The 23,359-nt window shown below is 41.4% G+C and overlaps 1 protein-coding gene across 2 annotated transcripts in view; it reads left to right on the top strand.

The window, feature by feature from the left end:
• The window catches only part of CLDN10 (claudin 10), a 119,237-nt gene that overhangs the window by 61,364 nt on the left and 34,514 nt on the right, over positions 1 to 23,359 (top strand). The gene's annotated exons all lie outside the window — the stretch shown is intronic.

Raw genomic sequence — 23,359 nt, 5'->3', positions numbered from 1 at the left:
TTAAGATGTATTTATTTCAGACTAACATTCTGTTAGTCATGTTCCACTTTATCACACCAGATCTTCATAATCGCCCCGGAGGTAGAGAGGGGAGGTATTATCTCCATTTTGCAGATGTGAAAACTGAGGCTAGAGAGGCTAGATTTGTCCGGGGCTGTATGGTAGTGAGGGGCAGAAACAGGCTGCTAAGTCAGGCTACCATGCTTCTTGCTCTTGGTTCATCGCTCTCTCCAGAACACCAACCTGCCACGGGGGACAACAGTTTGTTGGAGGCACATGAATGTGTTTTAAGGTAGAAAAAAAAGGGTTAAGAGAAAGCAGTATCATTAAATGTAAATTAAGATAATGTGCTGTAAAATATTCAGAGGATCTCAGGGTCTAGGTGAGATTGGAAAGCCAGGGAAACGTTAGAGAGTAAGAGGGGACGTAAGTAAATGAGAGTGGTGTATGGAAATCCTCTGTGCAAATCAGATATGAAAAGCAGATGAAACTCTAACATGCAAAGAAAGAGTTGCTCTTGGGACGCCTGGGTGGCTCAGTTGGTTAAGCAGCTGCCTTCGGCTCAGGTCATGATCCCAGCGTCCTGGGATCCTGGGATCGAGTCCCATATCAGGCTCCTTGCTCAGCAGGGAGCCTGCTTCTCCCTCTGCCTCTGCCTCCCGTTCTGTCTGCCTGTGCTCGCTCTCTCCCTCTCTCTCTCTGATAAATAAATAAAATCTTTAAAAAAAAAAAAGAAAGAAAGAAAGAGTTCCTCTTATAATTATGACTGTGTTTTCCTTCAAGATGTCATTTGAGGAATATACCATATGAGTGTGTACATACATGAACAGACGTGGCTCAGTTGAGTGTATCCTTGTGCCGTGAGAGACGCAATAGTTAACAAATTCAGACATGATCCCAGATTAAGCATTCTAGATGAGTGAAAGCTTTCAGACCATGTAGATCAATTTATGTAAAAATTCTGTATTGGGTTTTTCCATATTGTATATTACATATATGCTACATTTGATATAATTTAAACTTTTAATGTTTAAATACCTATTTTCTATCAAAGGACCGGACAATAACAAAACTCATTTTTGTGTATTATTTTATTTTATTTCTTTTCAGTGTTCCAAAATTCATTATTTATGCACCACACCCAGTGCTCCATGCAATACATGCCCTCCTTAATACCCACCACGAGGCATTTAAAATGGAGTGGGAGAGGGGCGCCTGAGTGGCTCAGTGGGTTAAAGCCTCTGCCTTCGGCTCAGGTCATGATCCCAGGGTCCTGGGATCCACCCGCATCGGGCTCTCTGCTCAGCGGGGAGCCTGCTTCCTCTGTCTCTCTGCCTACTTGTGATCTCTGTCAAATAAAGAAATAAAATCTTTCTAAAAATAAATAAATAAATAAATAAAAGGGGCGGGAGGAAGAGGCCCATCATTGTTAGAAATCATCATAAAAATTAATCTTATTAGAAATTAAAGTTTAATTGAAGCATTTCTTCAAAGATAAAAACAACTAGCATGATAGAATTACAGATTTGTAGTCCAAGAGAGCTGCCTGGATCAGAGTCGTGGTTCTCTTCTTTGTTTCCTCATCTGTAAAGTGGGAACATATCAAATTTGATACGGTACTTAAAGTGCTTAACACAATGCCTGACGTGTAGAGAACATGTAGTATTAGTAAATTTTCTTATTTCAGTAACTGGATTTTAGCTTCTTTTATCTTTATTGTATTGGCAAAAATTTTTTTCTTTTTTTTTTTTTTTTAATATTTTATTTGAGAGAGAGCGAGCATGCGTGCGCACAAACGCACAAACAGGTACAGCAGGAGAAGCAGCTCCAGCCCAGTGCAGGGCTCCAACCCAGGACCCTGGGATCATGACCTGAGCCGAAGGCAGACACTTAACGGACTGAACCACCCAGGCACCCGGCAAAAAAAATTTCTAATACCGACATTAGAGTTTTTATTTCAAAGCTTTAACATTTTTATTAAGGTTAAAATTCCAAAACGTGTACCTTCTTACTCAAACACACAACTACTGAAAGCATGCTAGGCAGAGAAATAATTTCACGGACCTAGCTTATAAAATTAAAGGGCAACATTATTTGTCTAAATTTCAAAATACAATTATTTTAATGTACAGAAAAGGCTTTAGAATTTAAACTTTGTCGTCCATCTTTTAAAAGTAAGAAACCGAGACTCATTCCCATTATGAGACTGAACACCCTATCCCTACCTTGGCTGGCTGCGTCCCAATGCTTGGCTGTGCTTAAACCCAGTGGGCCACCATCTTGACCTCGCAGTGGTAGGGTCCCTAAGAAACTTTTCAAACTGAGTGGATGTGAAGCTTCAACCAATTTCTATTACTTTATATAATGGAGGGAATTCTGTTCCAGGGACAGTCACATCTCCAGAGATTTCCTTTAATCTCCATAGTAAACGCCAGAGCTTTAAGCTTCCCAAACTACAGAAGCTTTTAGCTCAAACATGAAAGACTTAATTCCTCAAGAACCAGCAGCTGCACAGTTCCTCTTCTTTTGGAAGACTCCTTCCTCTGCGAAGGAAGGGACTGGAAACGACAGGTTAACCTCAGGCCTTTGAAGATTTGGAAAAGCTGGAGGTAAAGTCTTGGAATAATTTTGACCTAGTTTGGGCTTTACGATACCATACAATTACACATGATTGTCCTACCATTTTATTTTAGCTTTTTAGAAAGTTAATTTATTTTTTGTATCATCCTGACACCATATTCATACATAACAGGATCCAAAGACGTCCACAAACTGCATTTGGTGGATATTCCTCTTAAAGTTTTTTGAACTTATAGTCATTTCCCCCACTTTTTTTTTTTTGTTTTTAATGGCATTCATTTGTTGAATAAGGCCATTTGTCTTTTAGAACATCCCACATTCTGGATTGTTTTGCCATTCACGTAAATTACACAACCCCCTTGGAACTGGTTCATGTGTGTCATGTGGTATGCAGAGCTATTACATTTCTTTCTACGTGGCTATCCTATTGCCCCAGCAGCATTTATTAAAAGATTTGCTATCTAGGGGCGCCTGGGTGGCTCAGAGGATTAAGCCTCTACCTTCGGCTCAGGTCATGATCTCAGGGTGCTGGGATAGAGTCCCGCATCGGGCTCTCTGCTCGGCGGGGAGCCTGCTTCCTCCTCTCTCTCTGCCTGCCTCTCTGCCTACTTGTGATCTCTTGTCTGTCATATAAATAAATAAATAAAATATTTTTAATAATAAAATTAAATTAAAGATTTGCTATCTGGAATCAAGAATCAATCAGTCCATCCATCCATCCATCCATCCATCCATCTAACCATCTATCTGATGTGTTTTCTGGAGTAGTGTTGTTGGGGGTGGGAGCTGATGGCCAAGAACGAATTCTTGAGCTGTCTTTGGTCCAAAAAGGTGATTTTATTAAAGCACGGGGACAGGACCCATGGACAGAAAGAGCGGCTGCCCTGGGATTATGTGGAACAACTCAAATTATATACTTTTTATAACTACAAATGATATACTTTGGGGTTGGGGGGAAGTAAAGACAAAGGGGAAGTTCCAAAAAGATTCTCATACGCTAGAGAAGGCTCACAGGATACTGGAGACCTGGCTATTGGGAAGCGGAGGTAGTTTTTCCCTCTTAGCAAAGCATTAACATTAAGACAGTACGGAGTGAGTTTCCTGGAGGATCCATCTACTCTGCCTGCCTCCAACACTTGTTAATGGGCTGTAGGTTATAATTTGGGGGCACCTGAGTGGCTCAGTGGGTTAAAGCCTCTGCCTTCAGCTCAGGTCATGATCCCAGGGTCCTGGGATCGAGCCCCGTATTGGGCTCTCTGCTCGGTGGGGAGCCTGCTTCCCCCTCTCTCTCTGCCTCTGTGCCTACTTCTGATCTCTGTCAAATAAATAAACAAAATCTTTAAAAAAATTTATAAAGGGACGCCTGGGTGGCTCAGTTGGTTAAGCCACTGCCTTCGGCTCGGGTCATGATCCCAGGATCCTGGGATCGAGTCCCGCGTCGGGCTCCTTGCTCGGCAGGGAGCCTGCTTCTCCCTCTGCCTCTGCCTGCCTCTCTGCCTGCTTGTGTGTACTCTCTCTCTATCACTGGCAAATAAATAAAATCTTTTAAAAAAATTTATAAAAAGTTTTTATTAAAAATTTTATTTAAAAAAGACATTTTATTTTATTTTATTTTGCCTTTGTTCCCCCCATCATCTCCATCTATCTTTCTCTGTGCAGGACTGTTTTTAGGCTCTGCATTCCTTCCTATTGGACTATTTGTCTAATACCACTCTGTGCTAATTCCTTTGTATTTATAATGAATATTGTTACCTCGTAGAGTAAGGAGTCCCAGCTTGGGGCTTCTTTAAGAGTATCCCGGCCGTTTTGGACTTCTGTGTTACCATAGTTGGAATCAACTTGTCAGTTTCCACAACAACCTGTCGGAATTTTTATTGAAGATAGCATTGAATTTATGAAACAATTGGAAATTGCCATCTTTATAATATTGAATTTATTTATATTAATAAATATAAATAAATATTTATAATATCGAATCTTCAAATTAACGAACATGACGTATGAATAAGTATAATCCTCAGACTCAGGGAAATGGGGTCTCTGCCATGGACCCCAGTTTAAGGTTTTCTGTGGATTGTGCCCCTTTCCCATGGACTAGAGTCTGCTGAGTCAACAGGATAGGTCACTCAGAGCTATCCCTCCCTCTCTAGACTACAAACTGGATATCAGGATCCTGAAATTCCCTGCCCAAATGGCTTCAAACCCACTTCTAGGACCTGGACAGCCCTTAGGGTATCCTCCTGAAACCCACCCACATACGCTCATGAAATTCCCCTCCTGGTGCAACATAAGGTGGAGCCAGGGCTGGAAAGAGCCATGGGATTAGGGAGAGAGAATCTCAGTCAGGCTGTGTGCTGAGCACGGAGCCTGACATGGGGCTTGATCTCACAACCCTGAGATCATGACCTGAACTGAAACCTACAGTTGGACACTTAACCAGCGGAGCCACTGAGGCACCCCTGTTTACTAACTTTTTTAGTGGAGTTTTAGGAGGAGATAAATGTAAATATGCCTGTCTATCGTATGTGTACCCAGAAGTCTATCTTCTCGTTTCAAGCACTGAGCTAACATGGCCAGTCTGTGGTCAGTGTCTATAACCATATGGCTGTGTGCAATTCTGTGTTTCCAAAGGCAAAGGACATCTTAATCCAGTAGCAGTTCTAGCCATTCACTCTAAGAGGAAAGGGTATTCATAAGGGAAAGTTTGGTGCTCATCAACTGGATTCGAAGTGAATGTGTGCTGAAAGACTGACTTCTAGATTCAGCAGCAACATAGAGATTTTCAGATTCTGTGATCAAGTCCTGTGATCTCAAAGTGTGTTTGAGGGGAGCCTGGGTGGCTCAGTGGGTTAAGCCTCTGCCTTCGGCTCAGGTCATGATCTCAGGGATAGAGCCCTGTATCTCAGCGGGGAACCTGCTTCCCCACCCCCCACCCCCCACCCCCCGCCTCTGCCTGTCTCTCTGCCTCCTTGTGATCCCTCTCTCTGTGTCAAATAAATAAATAAAATCTTTAAAATAAAATAAAAGTGTGTTTGGAGGCTCCATGAAGCACTTATTTGCATACTTTGTTCAAAATCTTTTTTCTTCGTCCCCCCCCCCCCGTGTGACCGTTTCTCTCGAGTATCATTATATGCAAATGAGTCACACATTTTCGTGTCCAATATTTCTTGGTTTACACATACAGTATGAGCAAAAAATTAAAAAAAAAAAAAGTACCAGCTAAAGGAAGCCAAGAGCTAGATGAACGAACTACCTGCTAAAAAATTAACTTCAGATAAGATACTGGCAATGAGTAAGATCAAATAGAAATAAATATGAGGACTTGCTTCTCCCAAAGAACTGATATCCAAATTGAGTGACACCAACTCTAAGGAAAGGGAGCATGTCCCCACCAGTCCAGTGTGGAGACTCATGGCAGCAGAAACAAGAACAGACACCATAGCAAAAATCAGTCAATGAGATTTAACTGCGTTCATGGGCCATTTTATTAAATGGGTAGTTGGCAAGAGGAAAAAAGGTTCATTCAAGAAGTTGGTAACTCTGAGTTCAAGAGTGGAATTAGCTGGGTCATTAAGACACCACACACTGATCTCTAGAGCTTGAACATAGCTTGAATTGATTGTTTACAGAGAATTAGAAAAGGTGCCAACATACATGGTTGATTGATGGCCAGTGGATGTTTTGTTTCTTTTTGAAACAAAGCTGGAAACAAAGTTTCCTGCCCCCCCCCCACCCCTTGAATGTGAAACTGGTTGGGTCAGTGAGATATGCTTGCCCACACCTAGTTTTTTCTAAGATATATCTTTGTGTGACTATGATCATATAAATCCATGCTATTATCTGTAGGTTTCTAAATCGAAAAATAGTAAAAATAATCAGGAGAAAAACATTCAACTGATGCTATTGCAATCTCTTCTTGCTTTGGGTATGGATTTATTTCTTCTCCCTGTAAGTCAGGAGTACTTTCTTTTCCAGTGATTAGGAACGTTTTCATCAGAGCTCCTGAAATATTTCTCCCATGGCAAGCGAGTTTTCCAACTAATTGAAGTGAATAAACACGCCTCTTTCCAAAGAATGTGCCACGTTACATAGAAAACAGGACTTGAAAGGAATTGTTAAGAACCATTAGCCTTATTAACATGTTTTTTTTTTTTAATTTTGTCAAGGGCATAGGGAACTAGTCCTTCGCACAGTTCTTAGCTTTTAGGTGAGTCTGCCCCCAGGCTTGAATGATTTAGTCACCTGGCTTTCCTGTAACTCTTATTATTTTTGGCTTCATGAGGCGGCATTCATGCGCGAGTGGTCCTTTTCCATTCCCCAAAAGTCTTTTGTAGGACACTGCGAGTCTTTTTTCTTTCTCCACTTCTCTGCATGAAGTGTGCCAAAACCCCTGGTTGTACTCAGGGCTGATATACAAGTAACGGATACATTTGATATTTTTCTATTTTTTTGTTTAACATTATGGTTTCTTGGTTTAGCAAAGATTTCTCTCCCTCAAAACTAATTTCTTTTATATCCGATCACTTGATACTGCTTCTAATAATTATGGTAAAGAAACCATTGTAAATTGTCCTAGAGCCAGTCAAACCCAATATAAGTGTTATGGAAAGTCACTTTAGTATTTAAAACACTGAGTTTGTTATACTTAATTAAAAAAAAAAAAAAGATACTCAGAGTATATAAACTTCATGTACTGAAACACCAGGCCACATTCATATAATGATATTTAACGTACACTGACACCAACTAGAAAGAAAGATCGTCACTCTGTTCACATTTCTAAACACTCATACTTGTTTATTCTTGAAACTAGAGGGAGGAGAGAGCATCAGAAAGTTTCCACGATGCCCCATAAATTATTTAAATCCATTTCCTGTGCCGTGAAATCCCTATGACATTTCCAGAGCTGCTGTTTATTTTGGGATGTGAAGGATGTTAAAATTCTTTGTGCTTAAACCACAACATTGATGAGTGGCGTGGGACAAAGACTCAAGGCGGGCAGTAAGTGTCCCGACAATCCCTACCAGAAGGAAAGAAGCTATTGAATTACCGGGAGCAGGCAAGTTCGCAGGGGTTGGCAAGCTCAGGGGAGGCTGCGAAGAAGACTGACACCCATTGTTCCTCTCACCTGCTCGAGTGGATTTGGTCTACAGCAGCAGTTTTCTCTCTCGCTACCTTCATGAAGTGCACAGACCAAACACCAAATCACACAAAGGAGAATGTTGATACACTGGTTGTCGGCTTGCCCACGGAGAGGAACACCGGCGTCACAGATGCTCAAGGAAAACACCTTGTGTTTGTCAGCTAGCCCACACCATATATGTTTTGACTGTCTGTTTTTACTGAAGTGTTTCCCTGAAATTCACTAATCTTGACAACATCCTATCGTCATAAAAACAGTCTAAAAATGACTTTTCTTCCTTATTTCTCTTTTTCTTCCTTGCTTCTTTTTTCACTCAGTTGTATTTGACATGAACATTATGAGAGTTTCAGGTGTACAATGTAATAATTCAATATGTGTTTGTGCAGTTGACCCTTGAACAACAGGAGTTTAAACTGTGCAGGTCCATAAATAGGTAGGATTTTTTCAATAAATACAATATAGTACTGTCAATGTATTTTCTCCCCCCTATGATGCTCTCTCTCTCTCTCTCTTTAAGATATCTAGCCATATAAATAGATAGATAAGATTTAATCGATCTATCTATGATCTTGTATATATATATAATCTATCTATCTATATCTTATCTATCTATCTATATCTTATCTAGGTAGATAGATAGAATTAGAAAGAATTAGAATTAGAAGCAGTATCAAGTGATCAACCTGCGCCAGTCGCAGGGCAGGGATGGGGCCGAGGAGAGAAACTCAAGCGGACTCCATGCTGAGGGTAGAGCCTGACTCAGAGCTTGATCTAGGACCCCGCTGACCTCACGACCTGAGTGGAAATCAAGAGTTGTATGCTTAAACTGACCCATCCAGGAGTCCCCCTTATGATTCTCTTAACAACGTTTTCATTTCTCTAGCTTATTTTATAAGAATATGGTATATAATATACATAACATACAAAATATGTGTTAATCAACTGTTTTGTTATCAATAAGGCTTCCTGTTAACAGTAGGCTGTGAACTTTTTCAGGGATCAAAAGTTGTAAACAGATTTTTGACTGCACAGGCATTGGAAACCCTAACTCCAGCATTATTCAAGGGTGAAATTATCATCACAAATCTAGTTAACATTTGCCTCCAACCAACTGAGCCACCCAGGCGTCCCGTAACATTTGCCTCCATAAATGGTTTTCTTTTCTTCTTCTCTTTCATATTTCTCTTTCTTTATGAAATAAATAAGTGAAGGAAGGAAAGCAGGAAGGAAGGAAATCATTAATCTAAGTTCATGTTCTAAAGTCCCTGAAATACCTCTTGCCATTTAGCCACTTTAGACTCCATTAACAGGAAATGGGTTATCTTTATTAAAATATGGTGAACTTCAAATTGGGATATAATAGCAGTAACATAGCTCTTTATTTTGCACTTTTGAAGCCCCCTTCATGTTCAAATAAGAAATCCAATTTATTCAGTTAGCAAGATAAATGTAAAATCCTTGAAAGAGAGAGAAGTTGATTGATACTTTAAAGTTACAAGTTCTCCTTTTTCCTAATGGGCTATTAGAACCCATTATATCCCATTATATCCTCCCTATGAAAGTCTCATCCAGAGTATGATGTGTAAAGGTTAAATAAGGAGATGATCTTCCAGAAAGAAACTTCTAGGGGCTGCTGGGTGGCTCATTCAGCTAGGCATCTGTCTTCAGTTCAGGTCATGATCCCAGGGTCATGGGGTCATGGGATTAAGCCTGGTGTTGGTGTTGGGCTCTCTGTTCAGCAGGGGGTCTGCTTCCCCTTCTCCCTCATTGTGCCTTCTGTCTCTCAAGTAAATGGATACAATTTTTTAAAACAAACAAACAAACAAACTTCTGGATGTCAATTGCTCTGTACTGACATATTTTTTGTCCCGATAGATGGACCTGCACGTACACAAGTGTATATCCAGCAAAGGCACCAATGCAATTTAAGGGGAATTTAAACAAATGGTGCAAAATACCTCAGAGTCTATGAAAAAATGAGCCCTGATCCCTAACTCTCACCAAACACAACATTAATTAGAGGTACATCATCGGCTTAAATATAACAGCTAAAATCATGAAGATTTAGCGGAAGTTATAGGGGCATATTTTCATAACTTGGAGGTTGGCAAAGTTGTTTCAAATAGGTCACAAAAAGCAATAACCAAAGGGAGAGGAGCAAGTAAAATGTTAATGGTAGACTCTAGATGGTGGGTGCAATATACAGGTATATGAGTCAGCTTGTGCTGCTATAACAAAATTCCATATACCAGATGACTTAAGTATCCAAAGTTTATTTTCTCACCATTCTGGAGACTGGAAGTCCAAGATCAGGAATCAGCATGATCAGTGTTTGTGAGTTCTCTCCTTGGGTTGCAGACGGCCACCGTCTCACTGTGTGCTTACATGAAAGAGAGAGAAATCACTTTTCATCTTCTTTTAAGGCCACCAATGCCATCAGATTAGGACCCACTTTTATGACCCCTTTTAAACTTTATTACCACCTAAAAGCCCTTTCTCCAAATAATAGTCACATTGAAGGTGAAAGCTTTAAAATAAATTTTAGAAGGGGACACAATTCAATTCATAGCAAAGGGTGTTCACTATAAAATTCTTGCAACATTGCTCTATATTTATACCTTTTCATAAGAAAATGTGGAGAAAAAGGAAGACATTAAGAGAAAGAGTTGGTCTTCCAGTGATCTTTAGATACACCATTTTCCTAACACTATTTTTCAGAGTTGTTGTCTGCTGGGATTATTTTTAATTTGTTCAATCCATTAAAAAATAAATCAGGTTGGTACTTTTGAGCATCTTCCGGGTACAGAGGTATAAGGTAGAAGGGAAGAGCCTTGGGGTGCCTGGGTGGCTCAGTGGGTTAAAGCCTCTGCTTTCAGCTCAGGTCATGATCCCAGAGTCCTGGGATCGAGCCCCACATGGAGCTCTCTGCTCCGCAGGGAGCCTGCTTCCCCCTCTCTCTCTCTGCCTATCTCTCTGCCTACTTGTGATCTCTGTCTGTCAAATAAATAAATAAAATCTTAAAAAAAAAAAAAAAAAAGGAAGAAGAAGAAGGGAAGAGCCTTAGGTCCAAAAAAAATAAATAAATAAATATTCATTGAGCACTCATGATCTGTGCACCCTATGAGATACAAAGACATGGAAGACCTAAGTCTTACCTGTAGGGGCCATACTGTCTTTGGGCAGCTCCAACAAATGGAGAAAAGTTCAGGTCTATAGGCAATCCAAGTGAAGGATAAATATCCAGGGCCCAGCCATACTGATGGCGAGCCCCAGTGTGATGCTTCCCTCCATACTCACTTCCCTCTAACTCCCTCCTACTACAGGTCCCTACACAGTCTGCGGGCTGTGTCTGCAAGCCTTTCCCCTTCCACATGCCTGAGTATCCCCCCTCATTCAGCAAGCCCCAGCCCCAGCTTCCTTCCTCAGAGACATTCTCCCTGACACGGAGCACAGATCACCTTCTTTGTTATATAGCTTCAGAGAACAGTAGTTCTTTTTCGTGAGTATGGGATTCAGTTCATAATTATATGGTCACTGGAGGGATCATTTGAATAATGAGTAATCTCTATTAGATTTTAAACTCAATGACACGTAAACTGTGTTTCCTTTTTAATTCCATTCATATCCCCAGCAATTCACAGCATCTGTTGTGTAAGAGGTAACACAGGAAAACACATAGAAACTGTTAGATTGTTCATTTGTTTTTTTCCATTCTCAATAGGAAAGAAAAAAAAACATATTGCTATAACCACATAAACTACTGCCAGGATAGCTTGTTAATAAAATAAATTTATGAAAGATTTTTTCTAAGTAAAAAGAAGGAAAATGTTTGTAGAATTATAGAATATTGGGTTGAAAAGTAGATTTTGGGTCATCTGGTCTACCTGTTTAGCTATATTGTCAAATTTAGGAATGTCTCTAGTAAGTCTCTTAAAAAATAACTATATATATATAACTGTTAAAGAATTGAAATGAAATCAATTCTGTATTCTTTAGAAACTGATTATTATATAAAGCATTTAGAAGAATTCTTGATTCACAGTAATAATTACAGTACTTATTATTGGTATGAGCAATGTTACCAGGAAACCTCCAATTGGCAGTGCATTATTTTAAAAGAACACAAACTTCAGACCTAAAAACCCCAGGATTAAGCCACAACTCTGCAACTCACTGGGTACGTGGCTTCGAGCAATTCATTTATTATCTCTAAGCCTTGTTTCTTTTTTTTTTTTTTTGCCTCCTGGCATTCAATGAGTGGTAGTCAATATGGTTATAATAAAAACCACAGTGAGGATAAATTAGATTCTATGTTTACTCGCAAAGAGCTCACAGTCCAGTGGAAAAATAGGTGAAAACTTCAATTCTGTGTAGTAGATGCAACAATGGAAGCAGGCCACCAAGAAGAACAGAGAGTAGCTCTCTCACCTGGCCTGCAGGAGGAGGAATGACTTTTGTTTAAAAAGTTAATGAAAAGCAATTCTCCAGACAGATTGAGGAAAAAAGACAATCTGGGCAGGGGAACACTGTGAAGTGGTTTTGGTATGATCCCAACAGAGTATTCCAAAAGTCAGGTGTGGCAGAAGATGGGCAGCAGATCCCGGGGTATGTTGTATGTCATGATGAAATTCATGGGTTTCCCACTCTGGGTGCTGGAGAACAAGTAGAGGGCTTTACAAGAGAAACAATCAGATTCATCTTTTAGGAAATCACCTGGGGAGTCATATGGTGGATGGCCTAGAGGGGCGAGGCGAGAGGCGGGGAGACCAGTTATAAGGCCATTGTGAGAGTGGAAGAAAAGAAGGCCTAAATCAGGAAGAGTCTTGGAGGCAGGAGAAGTGAGAATGATTCAAGAGATGGTTCAGGAATAGAGTCAGCCAGATGGGGTGACGTGGAGTACAGAGATGTGAAGGGTCCAATGTGATTCACCATGAGTCATGACTGGAGCACCTGGGTGCCTCAGTTGCTTAAGCATCTTGTTCTTGGTTTCAGCTCAGGTCCTGTTCTCAGGGTTGTGAGATCGAGTCCCCGTCAGGCTCCACACTCATTGTGGAGTCTGCTCAGGAGTCTCTCTCTCCCTCTGCCCCTCCCCACCGAAAAATAATTAAATCTTTTTAAAAAAATAATGACTCGTGACTTGCTGGTAGAGTGGGTAGACAGAGAGATATTCCATCAGCCAGGATGGAGGATATAGAAGGAAGAAGGAGGCGCTGGGAAGCAGAGGAAAGAAGTGAAGATGAGCATTTGATTTTGGACATAGTAAGTGTGCGGTACCAAGGAGCTCGCCAAGAGAAAAGAGATATCGAGCAGGGCCTGGGAATTGGGGCTGGGTAAGGGAATTCCATTCAGGAGCCATTCGGGAGAAAAAAGAAGAAATTTTCAAAATATGCCCCAAGGTATCTTTAAAGATATTTGTGTAGTTCCCTAAATTGGAAAGGAACAAATCCTCTGAGATCTCCTTCATCCAGGCAGAAAGTTCACCCAAGGGACAATCTGTCCCTACCCCTACAAAAATTACAGTCTCAGGAGGAAGATAAGTGCTTACTACTGTTGTCTAGAGAAGACTGTTCCTAAGAAGCACTACTTTGTAATCTAACATTGGGCAAAAATCCTAAACAGATTTTGATTTAAAAGGAAACTGTAGATTCCTAACGCTGGGTCTTTCCTATGGCCCTTTTTATGCCTCTCAGTGGCAAAATCTTTGCTTTGCCGCTTCCTAGTATTATCTTTACCATGCCTCTAACATCTGTTCTTTTGCCTTCTTTCCCACGGTCTTTAAAACAAAACTGCATTTATTTTTGAGCCATCGACTACATTTTTTTAAAGTTCACACTGAAATGTCTTGACAATTGTTATCCAAAAGAGGGCGCAAATTTCTCATGAAATATAGTGCCGTATTTCACAAAATGTGCTGGCTCTTAGTAGTATTTAAATTTCACAGCTGCTGTAATTTAATGCAGAAACATTATTTCTGTGGCATATGCACATGAATTAAGTCCCATTGTGTGAGTGCTAATTAAGAACCTTTGGCGTCTTCAAGAGCCGTTTCAGAAAAGAGCCAAGCTAAGTTGGAGCCAACATTTTTCTATTTTGGGTAGCCAAATCAAATCAAGATAGGCATTTTAAAATTAAACATTCAATGGAATTTAAAAAACCCAGTTTGTTTACAATCTTCTAATTTTAGGGTGTATTTCCATTCTACCCCGGCTCAAAGAACAATTCGTGAAGTAATACAGTTCAGACCTTGTTTGTGGGTGGTTAATAGTGAATCTGCGTTTTTTGTCTTGTTTTGATCACAGCTGGAATTGTTCGCATTTTTTTAAAGAATTTATTTATTTATTTGACAGAGATCACAAGTAGGCAAAGAGGCAGGCAGAGAGAGAGGTGGGGGGAAGCAGGCTCCCTGCTGAGCAGAGAGCTCAATGAGGGGCTTGATCCCAAGACCCCGGGATCATGACCTGAGTCGAAGGCAGAGGCTTTAACCCAATGAGCCACCCAGGCGCCCCATGGTACATGACTCTTAAAGACTTGCCACATTCACTGGTATAAAACCCATAATGAAATCAATTAGTTTAGAAAATGGATCTGATTTTATGAAAGTTTTTAAAAATTTCAGTCAGAAACATGTAGCCGGAAGAAAGCTATCGCATTAGACAAGGACTTTAATAATATATAAAGGGAAATGGGCAATAAGGCTAACCACGAGACAGCTTAATTTTATTGATGTTATATTTTCTATTTTTCCGGTATATTATCATAACAACACTTGCATATTCCTTTTTTTTTTTTTTTTTAAGGAAAACTGTGAAAATAAGGCACTCATTGTTTTGAGCTCAAGTGTTTATGATTCTTTTGGTTCTTATTCAGCTTTCAAAGGATAATCTGATTGTTTAATAAACATTTATCTTTAAGAATTGTCTACCACTGAAATCCAGCAGGATACATATTAAGTTACGAGAGAGTACCTCTTAGTTGTTAGTCTGGATTAGATGGGAAACACGTGGCATATTTGAAAATATCAGAAAAAGCTAAACAAAAATTAGGTGCTGGCTAGTGCTTCTTCGTGAGAAATGATATTAATTCTTAAAGTTGGCTCCCTTTGTTACCTGTAAAAATATCATCAACCATAACTTAAGAGTGTGAGTAATTGAGTTAAACTTTGTGTTTGTTGGAATATTGCTTTCCATAGACACTAACAATATCAGTTTACTACCTATGACACTTTTTATTTAGAACTGAAAGTGATATGCAGTCCTTCTAAACGTTGAAGGTTTTCTCTCTCTCAAATAAATAAATAAAATCTTTAAAAAAAAAAAAAAAGTAAAGTTTGGAGGTTTTGGCACCTAGGCTTTTTTTTAAAGATTCTTTTAAGTTTATTTATTCATGAGAGAGAGAGAGGCAGAGGCAGAGGGAGAAAATGCAGGACTCGATCCCAGGATCGCGGGATCGTGACCTGAGCCAAAAGCAGATGCTTAACCCACTGAGCCACCCAGGTGCCCCACTTGGGCTCTTTTGAATGTTATGTTTAATAAGGCTTGTTCACAACCATGGGCATAGGAAGCTCCTTGCAGTTGACAAGTGTGGGATTTGGAACACCCATTGGAAAGGCCCCATGGCCCTGTGGCCCCGCCCTCACAGTGGGAACTCAGCAGCTGTCCATGATAAACCTGGTTCCAGCGGTAATCTGCTGTGGGACCTTCCGCAGGTTGCTTAATTCCAGCCTCGAGAATAAACACTGACACATACCCAGCATAGATCTAAGGCAATCGGGCTGTTTGCCCATAAAACTGAAAACTCGCTCTGTCTTTCCTTCCTAACATCTGGGACAGGGAAGAGCTTGGAATGATGGGGCTGTTGACTACTGTTCTTTGCTTCCAACTAAAAGAGGCAAATATAAGCTAGTGGCCATGAGTAGGAGGGAGTGGGGCAACTGGGGTAGGGATGAGCAAAAGGTAAGCAAGATTGGAGAAAGAAGAGTAAATCTCTGGAGGTGGTGAGGGGGATTTCTCGGTGTTTCTAACTCACCTGCGGGTTCCCGGTGTGGATGGACCACATTACACTCCAGTCACTTGGGTTCCGTTCGAACCTTCCTTTCTCTCCTTATCCCTCTTTCCCTCTGCCTCTCCCGTTCCTTCCTGTTTCCCCTTTGCCAACACTGTTGGAAGGGGAGGAGGAAACAATATCCTCCTCTTGAATTTTTTATTTCCTCCTTCTAAGTTTAGAGCCAGGAACAATTCTACAGAATCTCTTCAACCCATTCACAATGGGCCAAAGTAAACCTAAATTAACAAAGTAGTCACAGCTGGTAGTGGGGGCCAGGTCCTTGAAATGCCACTCCCAGGCTACTTCCATACCTCGCACCCAAATTTGAGGACAAAAAAACAAAACATGACCAAAAAATTTCCAACACGCACTGACTTTCCGTTTTTCATATGTAAGAATGATATTCTATGTTTGTTACTTTACAATCATGGGAATTCAGACAGGAGGAAGACGTGATTGTGTTTCAACTCCATTATTTCATCTACGCAAGGATTATTTGATTTAGAATATGAATGTATGTGCTTTAAAAGTTAGTTTTAAAATGTGGTCACAGGGATGCCTGGGTGGCTCAGTCGGCTAAGTGTCTACCATCAAATCAGTTCATGACCTCGGGGTCTTGAGATCAAGTCCTACATTGGGCTTCCTGCTCAGCAAGGAGCCTTCTTCTCCCTCTGCCTGCTTCTCCCCCTGCTTATGCTCTCTCTCTCTGGCAAATAAATAAATAAAATCTTTAAAAGATAAATAAAATAAATGTAGTCACAAATGTGGTTCATCTTTGGCCCTACTTGGCCTGAAATAAAATACCGTACTCCTTGAAGTATGCATATTATATTCTGTCAATAATGAAAAAAAGTTGTAAACTTAAGAGTCATAATCATAACCATAGTTTTTTTGGTTTTTTTAGAAACCATAATTGCTAAGGACCCCCTACACATCTGTTCACTGGTTAGGTTAAACAAGCACTAGCATATATGTAAGGGGGTCTCATATCCACTCTTTGGAGAAGTCTCCTGCCCTGAGACCAAGAGTCAGCCAGAGCTTCCCAGGTGGTGAGAAGAGTGCCATTTCAACTGGGGAGGATTGTGGAGATGTATGCTACTTAGAGCTGAGCTTGGTTTTCCCTAAATCAGTAAAACCAAGTGTCATGAAAGTCAAAATTAATTGGGTGTTGGGAACAAGGATACAAGAAAGTGGTGATTCTGATCTGTGGGTCAAGTTGCTAAGTGGCAATTCCTACTACACTACAGGTAGTTAACTCAGCTTACAAACAGAGCAAAGCAAGGGTACGTTGGGGGCTCAGTTGGTAGAGCACGCAACTCTTCTTTTTCAAGATTTAAAAAAATTTTTTTAAGATGTTATTTATTTACTTGACAGAGATCACAAGTAGGCAGAGAGAAAGGGGGAAGCAGCTCCCTACTGAGCAGAGAGCCCGATGTGGGGCTCGATCCCAGGACCCTGAGATTATGACCTTGGCCAAAGGCAGAGGCTTAACCCACTGAGCTACCCAGCCACCCCAAGATTTTTACATTTTTAAAGAAGATTTTATTTATTTGAGAGTGAGAGAGAGAGAGCGCACCAGCTAGGGGGAGAGGTATGAGGGGAGGGAGAAGTAGACTCCCCATTGAGCAGGGAGCCTGAGATGCTGGGCTCAATCCCAGAACCCTGAGTTCAGGACCTGAGCTGAAGGCAGAGGCTTAACTGACTGAGCCACCCAGGTGCCCCAAGATTTTTTCATTCTTAAGTAATCTCTGTACGCAACGTGGGGTTTGAACTTACAACCCCAAGATCAAGAGTCACATGCTCGGGGCACCTGGGTGGCTCAGAGGATTAAGCCTCTGCCTTCGGCTCAGGTCATGATCTCAGGGTCCTGGGATGGAGCCCCACATCGGGCTGTCTGTTCTGCAAGGAACCTACTTTCCCCTCCCCCTCTGCCTGCCTCTCTGCCCACTTGTGATCACTTGTGATCTCTCTCTCTGTCAAGTAAATAAATAAAATCTTTAAAAAACAAAAAAAAGAGTCACATGCTCTGCAGACTGAGCCAGCCAGACCCTCCAGGCATGTGACTCTTGATCTTGCAGTTGTGAGTTTGAGTCCCATGTTGGGTGTAGAGATTACTTTAAAAAAGCAAAACCAAAAAAACCAGCAAAACAAATGAAAAAAACATACTGCATTTTCCTAATTTCATATTGTGTGCTTCCAAACCCTGTATAGGAAAATTTTTTAATGACGAATATATTATCTATATATGTATGTACAAATGGGTTTTGAGAGACAAAAAGATCAATCATTTGAGAATTAATTTGATCATTTGAAGTATAAACTAAGGCCCCATATTTGCTGCAAGAGTATAATTTGAAGGAATATGACTTTCTCTTCATTTAAAGATTATTTAGTTGAAAGAATAAATAAAAAGTTAGACATTTACAGGTAGTTGAGAGTATGCTTAACATTCCATCCAATATTGTAAGTTGTCCTTTTTGAATATAAATTCAATGACTATTTATCAAATGTCCATAGTATTGTATATACAGTTTTATAACATCAGTGCTTTTTAAAAAATTAAGTAATTTTTTGTATTTTTTCAATTAACATGTGACGTATTATTTGTTTCAGGGGTACAGGTCTGTGATTGATCAGTCTTACACAGTTCACAGCGCTCCCCATAGCACAGACCCTCCCCAGTGTCCATCACCCGCCACCCCCTCCTTCCCACCCCTTCCACTCCAGCAACCCTCGGTTTGTTTCCTGAGATTAAGAGTCTCATAGTTTGTCTCCCTCTCTGGTTTCATCTTGTTTCATTCTTCCTTCCCTTCCCTTATGATCCTGTCTTGTTTCTCAAATTCCCCATATCAGTGAGATCATATGATAATTATCTTTCTCCAGTTGACTTATTTTGCTTAGCATAATAACCTCTAGTTCCATCCACGTCATTGCAAATGGCAAGATTTCAATTTTTATGGCTGCATAATATTCCATCATATATATACATATATATGTATATATAATCTTCTTTATCCATTCATTTATTGATGAACATAGTTCATCATAGTTCATCTTCCCATCGTTTGGCTATTGTGGACATTGCTGCTATAAACATTGGGGTGCATGTGTCCCTTTGTATCACTACATCTGAAACTTTGGGGTAAATACTCAGTAGTGCAATTGCTGGGTCATAGGGTAGCTCTATTTTCAATTTTTTGAAAATTGAAAATTGAAAATTGATCCTCCATACTGTTTTCCAGAGTGGCTGCACCAGCTTGCATTCCCACCAGCAGTGGAGGAGGGTTCCCCTTTCTTCACCTCCTTGCCAGTCTGTCATTTTCTGACTTGTTAAGTTTAGCCATTCTGAGTGGTGTGAGGTGGTAGCTCATTGTGGTTTTGATTTGTATTTCCTTGATGCCGAGTGATGTTGAACACTTCTTCATGTGTCTGTTGGCCATTTGGATGTCTTCCTTGCAGAAATGTCTGTTCATGTCTTCTTTATAACATTAGTGCTTTAATTTATTTGATCTTATCCCTTTCACCTGGAAATTAACATGAAAATAATGGGAATTTTTATTATTTGCTTTTCTCCTCAATGGTATACAAAATCTAGAAACTAAACAGAATATCATTCACGTTACTTAACCAAATTTCATTGGCTGCTTTATGTAACATGTCAAAAAATTACAATATAATCTTTCATGTAGTGTTTTGATTGGGAAACAAAACATTGGTTAACTCTATAGGATTGCATGTGTGGATGAATTGCATGGTGGGGAAGGAGTTGACTTAGGGCATATTTGTTTGTCAGAAAGATTTATGTCCCAAATCCTAGAGGTGTGGCAGTTTGTAATAATTGCAGGCAAAACATGACATCAACTTTGTTCTTTAGATCTTTTTATTAATTCTTTACAAACCCTAAATCAACATAGAAACAGCTATAGCTTTGAACCACGAAAAGAGGTGTGTCTGTTAGGTCTGCCGTATTATCAGCATCAATTCAATTGTTACTTCCTTTCTTTTCATGTTACTATTCAAAAGTCATTTATAAAGATGACGCTGCATTAACCTGAAACGAAAACCTCCTAGCAATATACTCGTAAATATTTTATCGGCACAGATACATCTTGGAGGAAAACCTGTATTGAATATGACAGTTTTCAACTTCTAAGTAGTCAAACCATGCTTGTAATTTCGATTTTTCTTCTGCACTAAACTTGGATGCTTTTTCAAATTTACTATTTTTGAAGAGGAGCATGCACAAAATGTTATTCCCATTGCTACGGGTACTGCAATATTCACTTTATACTCAACATACATTAAGAAATCCCTTATGGATTCTGATTTCGTCCTCTACAAAATGTTGAATTAAGTAAGTTTTAAGTGCTTTCTAACTCCAGCATTTTAGAACTATAAAACATGTGTGCCATCGTTTTTAAATGATACCAAACTAATTATTTTAGTACAAAGTAAAATAGACATAAATATAGAAGAACTATATTGTTATAGAATTTTTTAAAAAGGTTTTATTTGAGAGAGAGAGAGAGCAAGAGCTGGGGGGAGGGGCAGTAGAGGGAGAAGGAAGAGCAGGCTCCCCGCTGAGCAGGGAGACCAACATGGGGCTCGATCCCAGGACCCTGGGATCATGACCTGAGCCGAAGGCAGAGGCTTTAACCCACTGAGCCACCCAGGCACCCCCAAAGCGTCCTTTTTTTTTTTTTTTAAGATTTTATTTATTTATTTGACAGACAAGAGATCACAAGTAGGCAGAGAGGCAGAGAGAGAGGGAGGAGGAAGCAGGCTCCCCGCTGAGCAGAGAGCCCGATGCGGGACTCGATCCCGGGACCCCGAGATCATGACCTGAGCCGAAGGCAGCAGCCTAACCCACTGAGCCACCCAGGCGCCCCAAAGCGTACTTTTTAAGCCTGAAGCTCTCCCTCAGCTCTGGACTTATATATCCAACTTGGCTCCTCCTCCTCCTGGAGGTCTGCTGCGCGTTGGAACTCAGGGTCTGTGATACTGAACTCTTGTTTCCACCGCTCAATCTGCTCCCTGAGGAGCTTTCCTCATCTCAGGAAACAATCTGCCCTTCCAGTGCCTGAGGCCAAAACCCTGATGTCTTCCTTGACTTCTACTTTTCTGTCATACTTCCCAGCCCGTCAGCAGCAAATCTCACCAGTTCTAGCTTCAAAGGAGACCCAAAATGCAAAGTCTGAGCGTCTCTCACCACTGCACTTCTACCCTCTTGGTCAAAGCCACCGCCGTCACCCAGCAGGGTTATGGCACTAGCCTCCCAACCGGCACCCTCGTTCCTCTACAGACCTCCGGATTCTGACTGATCCCAGAATGGAGATTGGATACTTCTCACAAAACCGGCCGGCGTCTCCTCTTTGCAGTCAGAGTAAAAGCCAAATTTGTTAGGATTTACAGAGCCCTGCATGAACTGTTGACACCCCACGCGTATACACATTCCCAAACACATCAAGAGGCATGCGCACACACAGACCCACAAAGACACATGAACGCACAGATAAGCACACAGTAGAGACAGACACAGACCCTCAGATGCACACATGGGCCTACAGCGTCACACACACAGACCCGGTTCTCTCTCTGTCCTCATGTCCCACCACGCTCCCCTTCGCTCCCCCTGCCGCAGCCGGGCGGACCCCTCCACTGTTGCTCAGACAAGTCCCAAGTGCTCCCCGTTCCGGGAGTGCTCTGCAGAAAACCAGCCACATGGCTAGCTCCCTCTTTCCTTCAGGTCTTTACCCAAAAGTCATCTTCTCAGGGAGCCCTCCTCTGGCCATCTAACTAAAATTTAAAAGCCAGCCTCCCCGCCCCGACACACACGTGGTAGAATGCCCCCGGGCACACTGTCTTAATGTCTTTCTCCCTAGCATCTATCGTCTGATACACTAACCATTTCTCTTACTTACTCTTGCCTCCGCCGATGGAAGGTGCGCTGTGTTCCCGTGGAGATTCTGTCCATTTCACTCGCCGCATCTACAGGAAAGGACACCTGGAGTGTGATAGGCCCCCAATAACTACACTTTGAATTGTTTCAATAAATGCATAATGCTGTGCTCACCATGAAAGCAAAAACTGAGCCAACCATATAGCTGTTTGAGCTTCTCGAGGCAGGGAACCCTCAGCTCTTACAATGGCTTCCCCCAAGTGCTTGGAATCCCCAAAGGTCAAACCGGCTGCCTGGCTGTAACTTTTTCTAGCTACTGTTCCCGCAACAATCATTGGTTCCTCCCAGGTTTCAGGGATGTTCCGCAGTTGCTGGCTGCCTCTGCTTTCTCAGTCATATCCTCAAAGGGACGTTCCACAAGTTCTGTGGCCATTGGGGATGCCCTCAAGCATATGGGAGAGGAAATGCAGCACAAAGATCAATGGGCAAGAGAACTTGCCTTTGGGGCACATCAAGCAAATAAAACATAATGTTGGGGCGTCTGGGTGGCTCAGTGGGTTAAGCCTCTGCCTTCAGCTCAGGTCAAGATTTCAGGGTCCTGGGATTGAGACCCGCGTTGGGCTCTCTGCTCAGCGGGGAGCCTGCTTCCTCCTCTCTCTCTGCCTGCCTCTCTGCCTACTTGTGATCGCTCTCTCTGTCAAATAAATAAATAAAATCTTTTAAAGAAATTAAAAAAAACAAAACAAAAAACCCAAAGGGGTGCCTGGGTGGCTCAGTGGGTTAAAGCCTCTGCCTTTGGCTCAGGTCATGATCTCAGGGTCCTGGGATCGAGTCCCGCATCGGGCTCTGTGCTCAGCAGGGAGCCTGCTTCCTCCTCTCTCTCTCTCTCTGCCTGCGTCTCTGCCTGCTGTGATCTCTCTCTGTCAAATAAATAAATTAAATCTTTAAAAAAATAACGTTTGGTTATAAGGTGCTTCTCCTTACAAGTTTGTTTTGCTTCCCTCCTCATTCCACACATACATATAAGCTCATCTGAAAAATCCTCTTTGTCATCTTCCTTTTTTTTTAAGATTTTATTTATTTATTTGACAAACAGAGATCACAAGTAGACAGAGAGGCAGGCAGAGAGAGAGAGGGGGAAGCAGGCTCCCCGCTGAGCAGAGAGCCCGATGCGGGGCTCGATCCCAGGACCCTGGGATCATGATCTGAGCCGGAGGCAGAGGCTTCACCCACTGAGCCACCCAGGTGCCACCCAATCCAGGTTTTAAAGAGAAAACATCTGAGGCGCCCGGGTGGCTCAGTCAGTTAAACATCTGACTCTCGATTTCAGCTCAGGTCGTGATCTCTGCGTTGTGGGGTTGAGCTGCAGGTCGTGGGGTTCATGCTCAGCAAGGAGTCTGCTTGGGATTCCTTCCTTCTGCTTCCCCCCCAACTTGCATGTGTGCATGCGCAAGCTCTCCCCGAACTCAATAAATCTCCAAAAAAATGAGAGAGAACACATCTTCCTCTGTTATTACACATTACTCTGGTTTCCCTTTTACTTCCGTCTCTTTGTTTCTCTGATACACACACATCTGCCTCCCTGATATCTCAGTGCAATATTCCAAACTTCTCTCATCATCAGGTAAGAGGAGGTAATGTCTGGAATTTTTTTTAGTTACGTTTTTTTTTTTCTTTTTCTTGTCTTTTTTTTT

This window comes from Mustela lutreola, chromosome 13, assembly GCF_030435805.1.
Source record: "Mustela lutreola isolate mMusLut2 chromosome 13, mMusLut2.pri, whole genome shotgun sequence".
NCBI classification, from domain to species: Eukaryota; Metazoa; Chordata; class Mammalia; order Carnivora; family Mustelidae; genus Mustela; species Mustela lutreola.
Note: the sequence above shows the minus strand (reverse complement) of the source record. Positions and strands in the feature narration are given on the sequence as shown.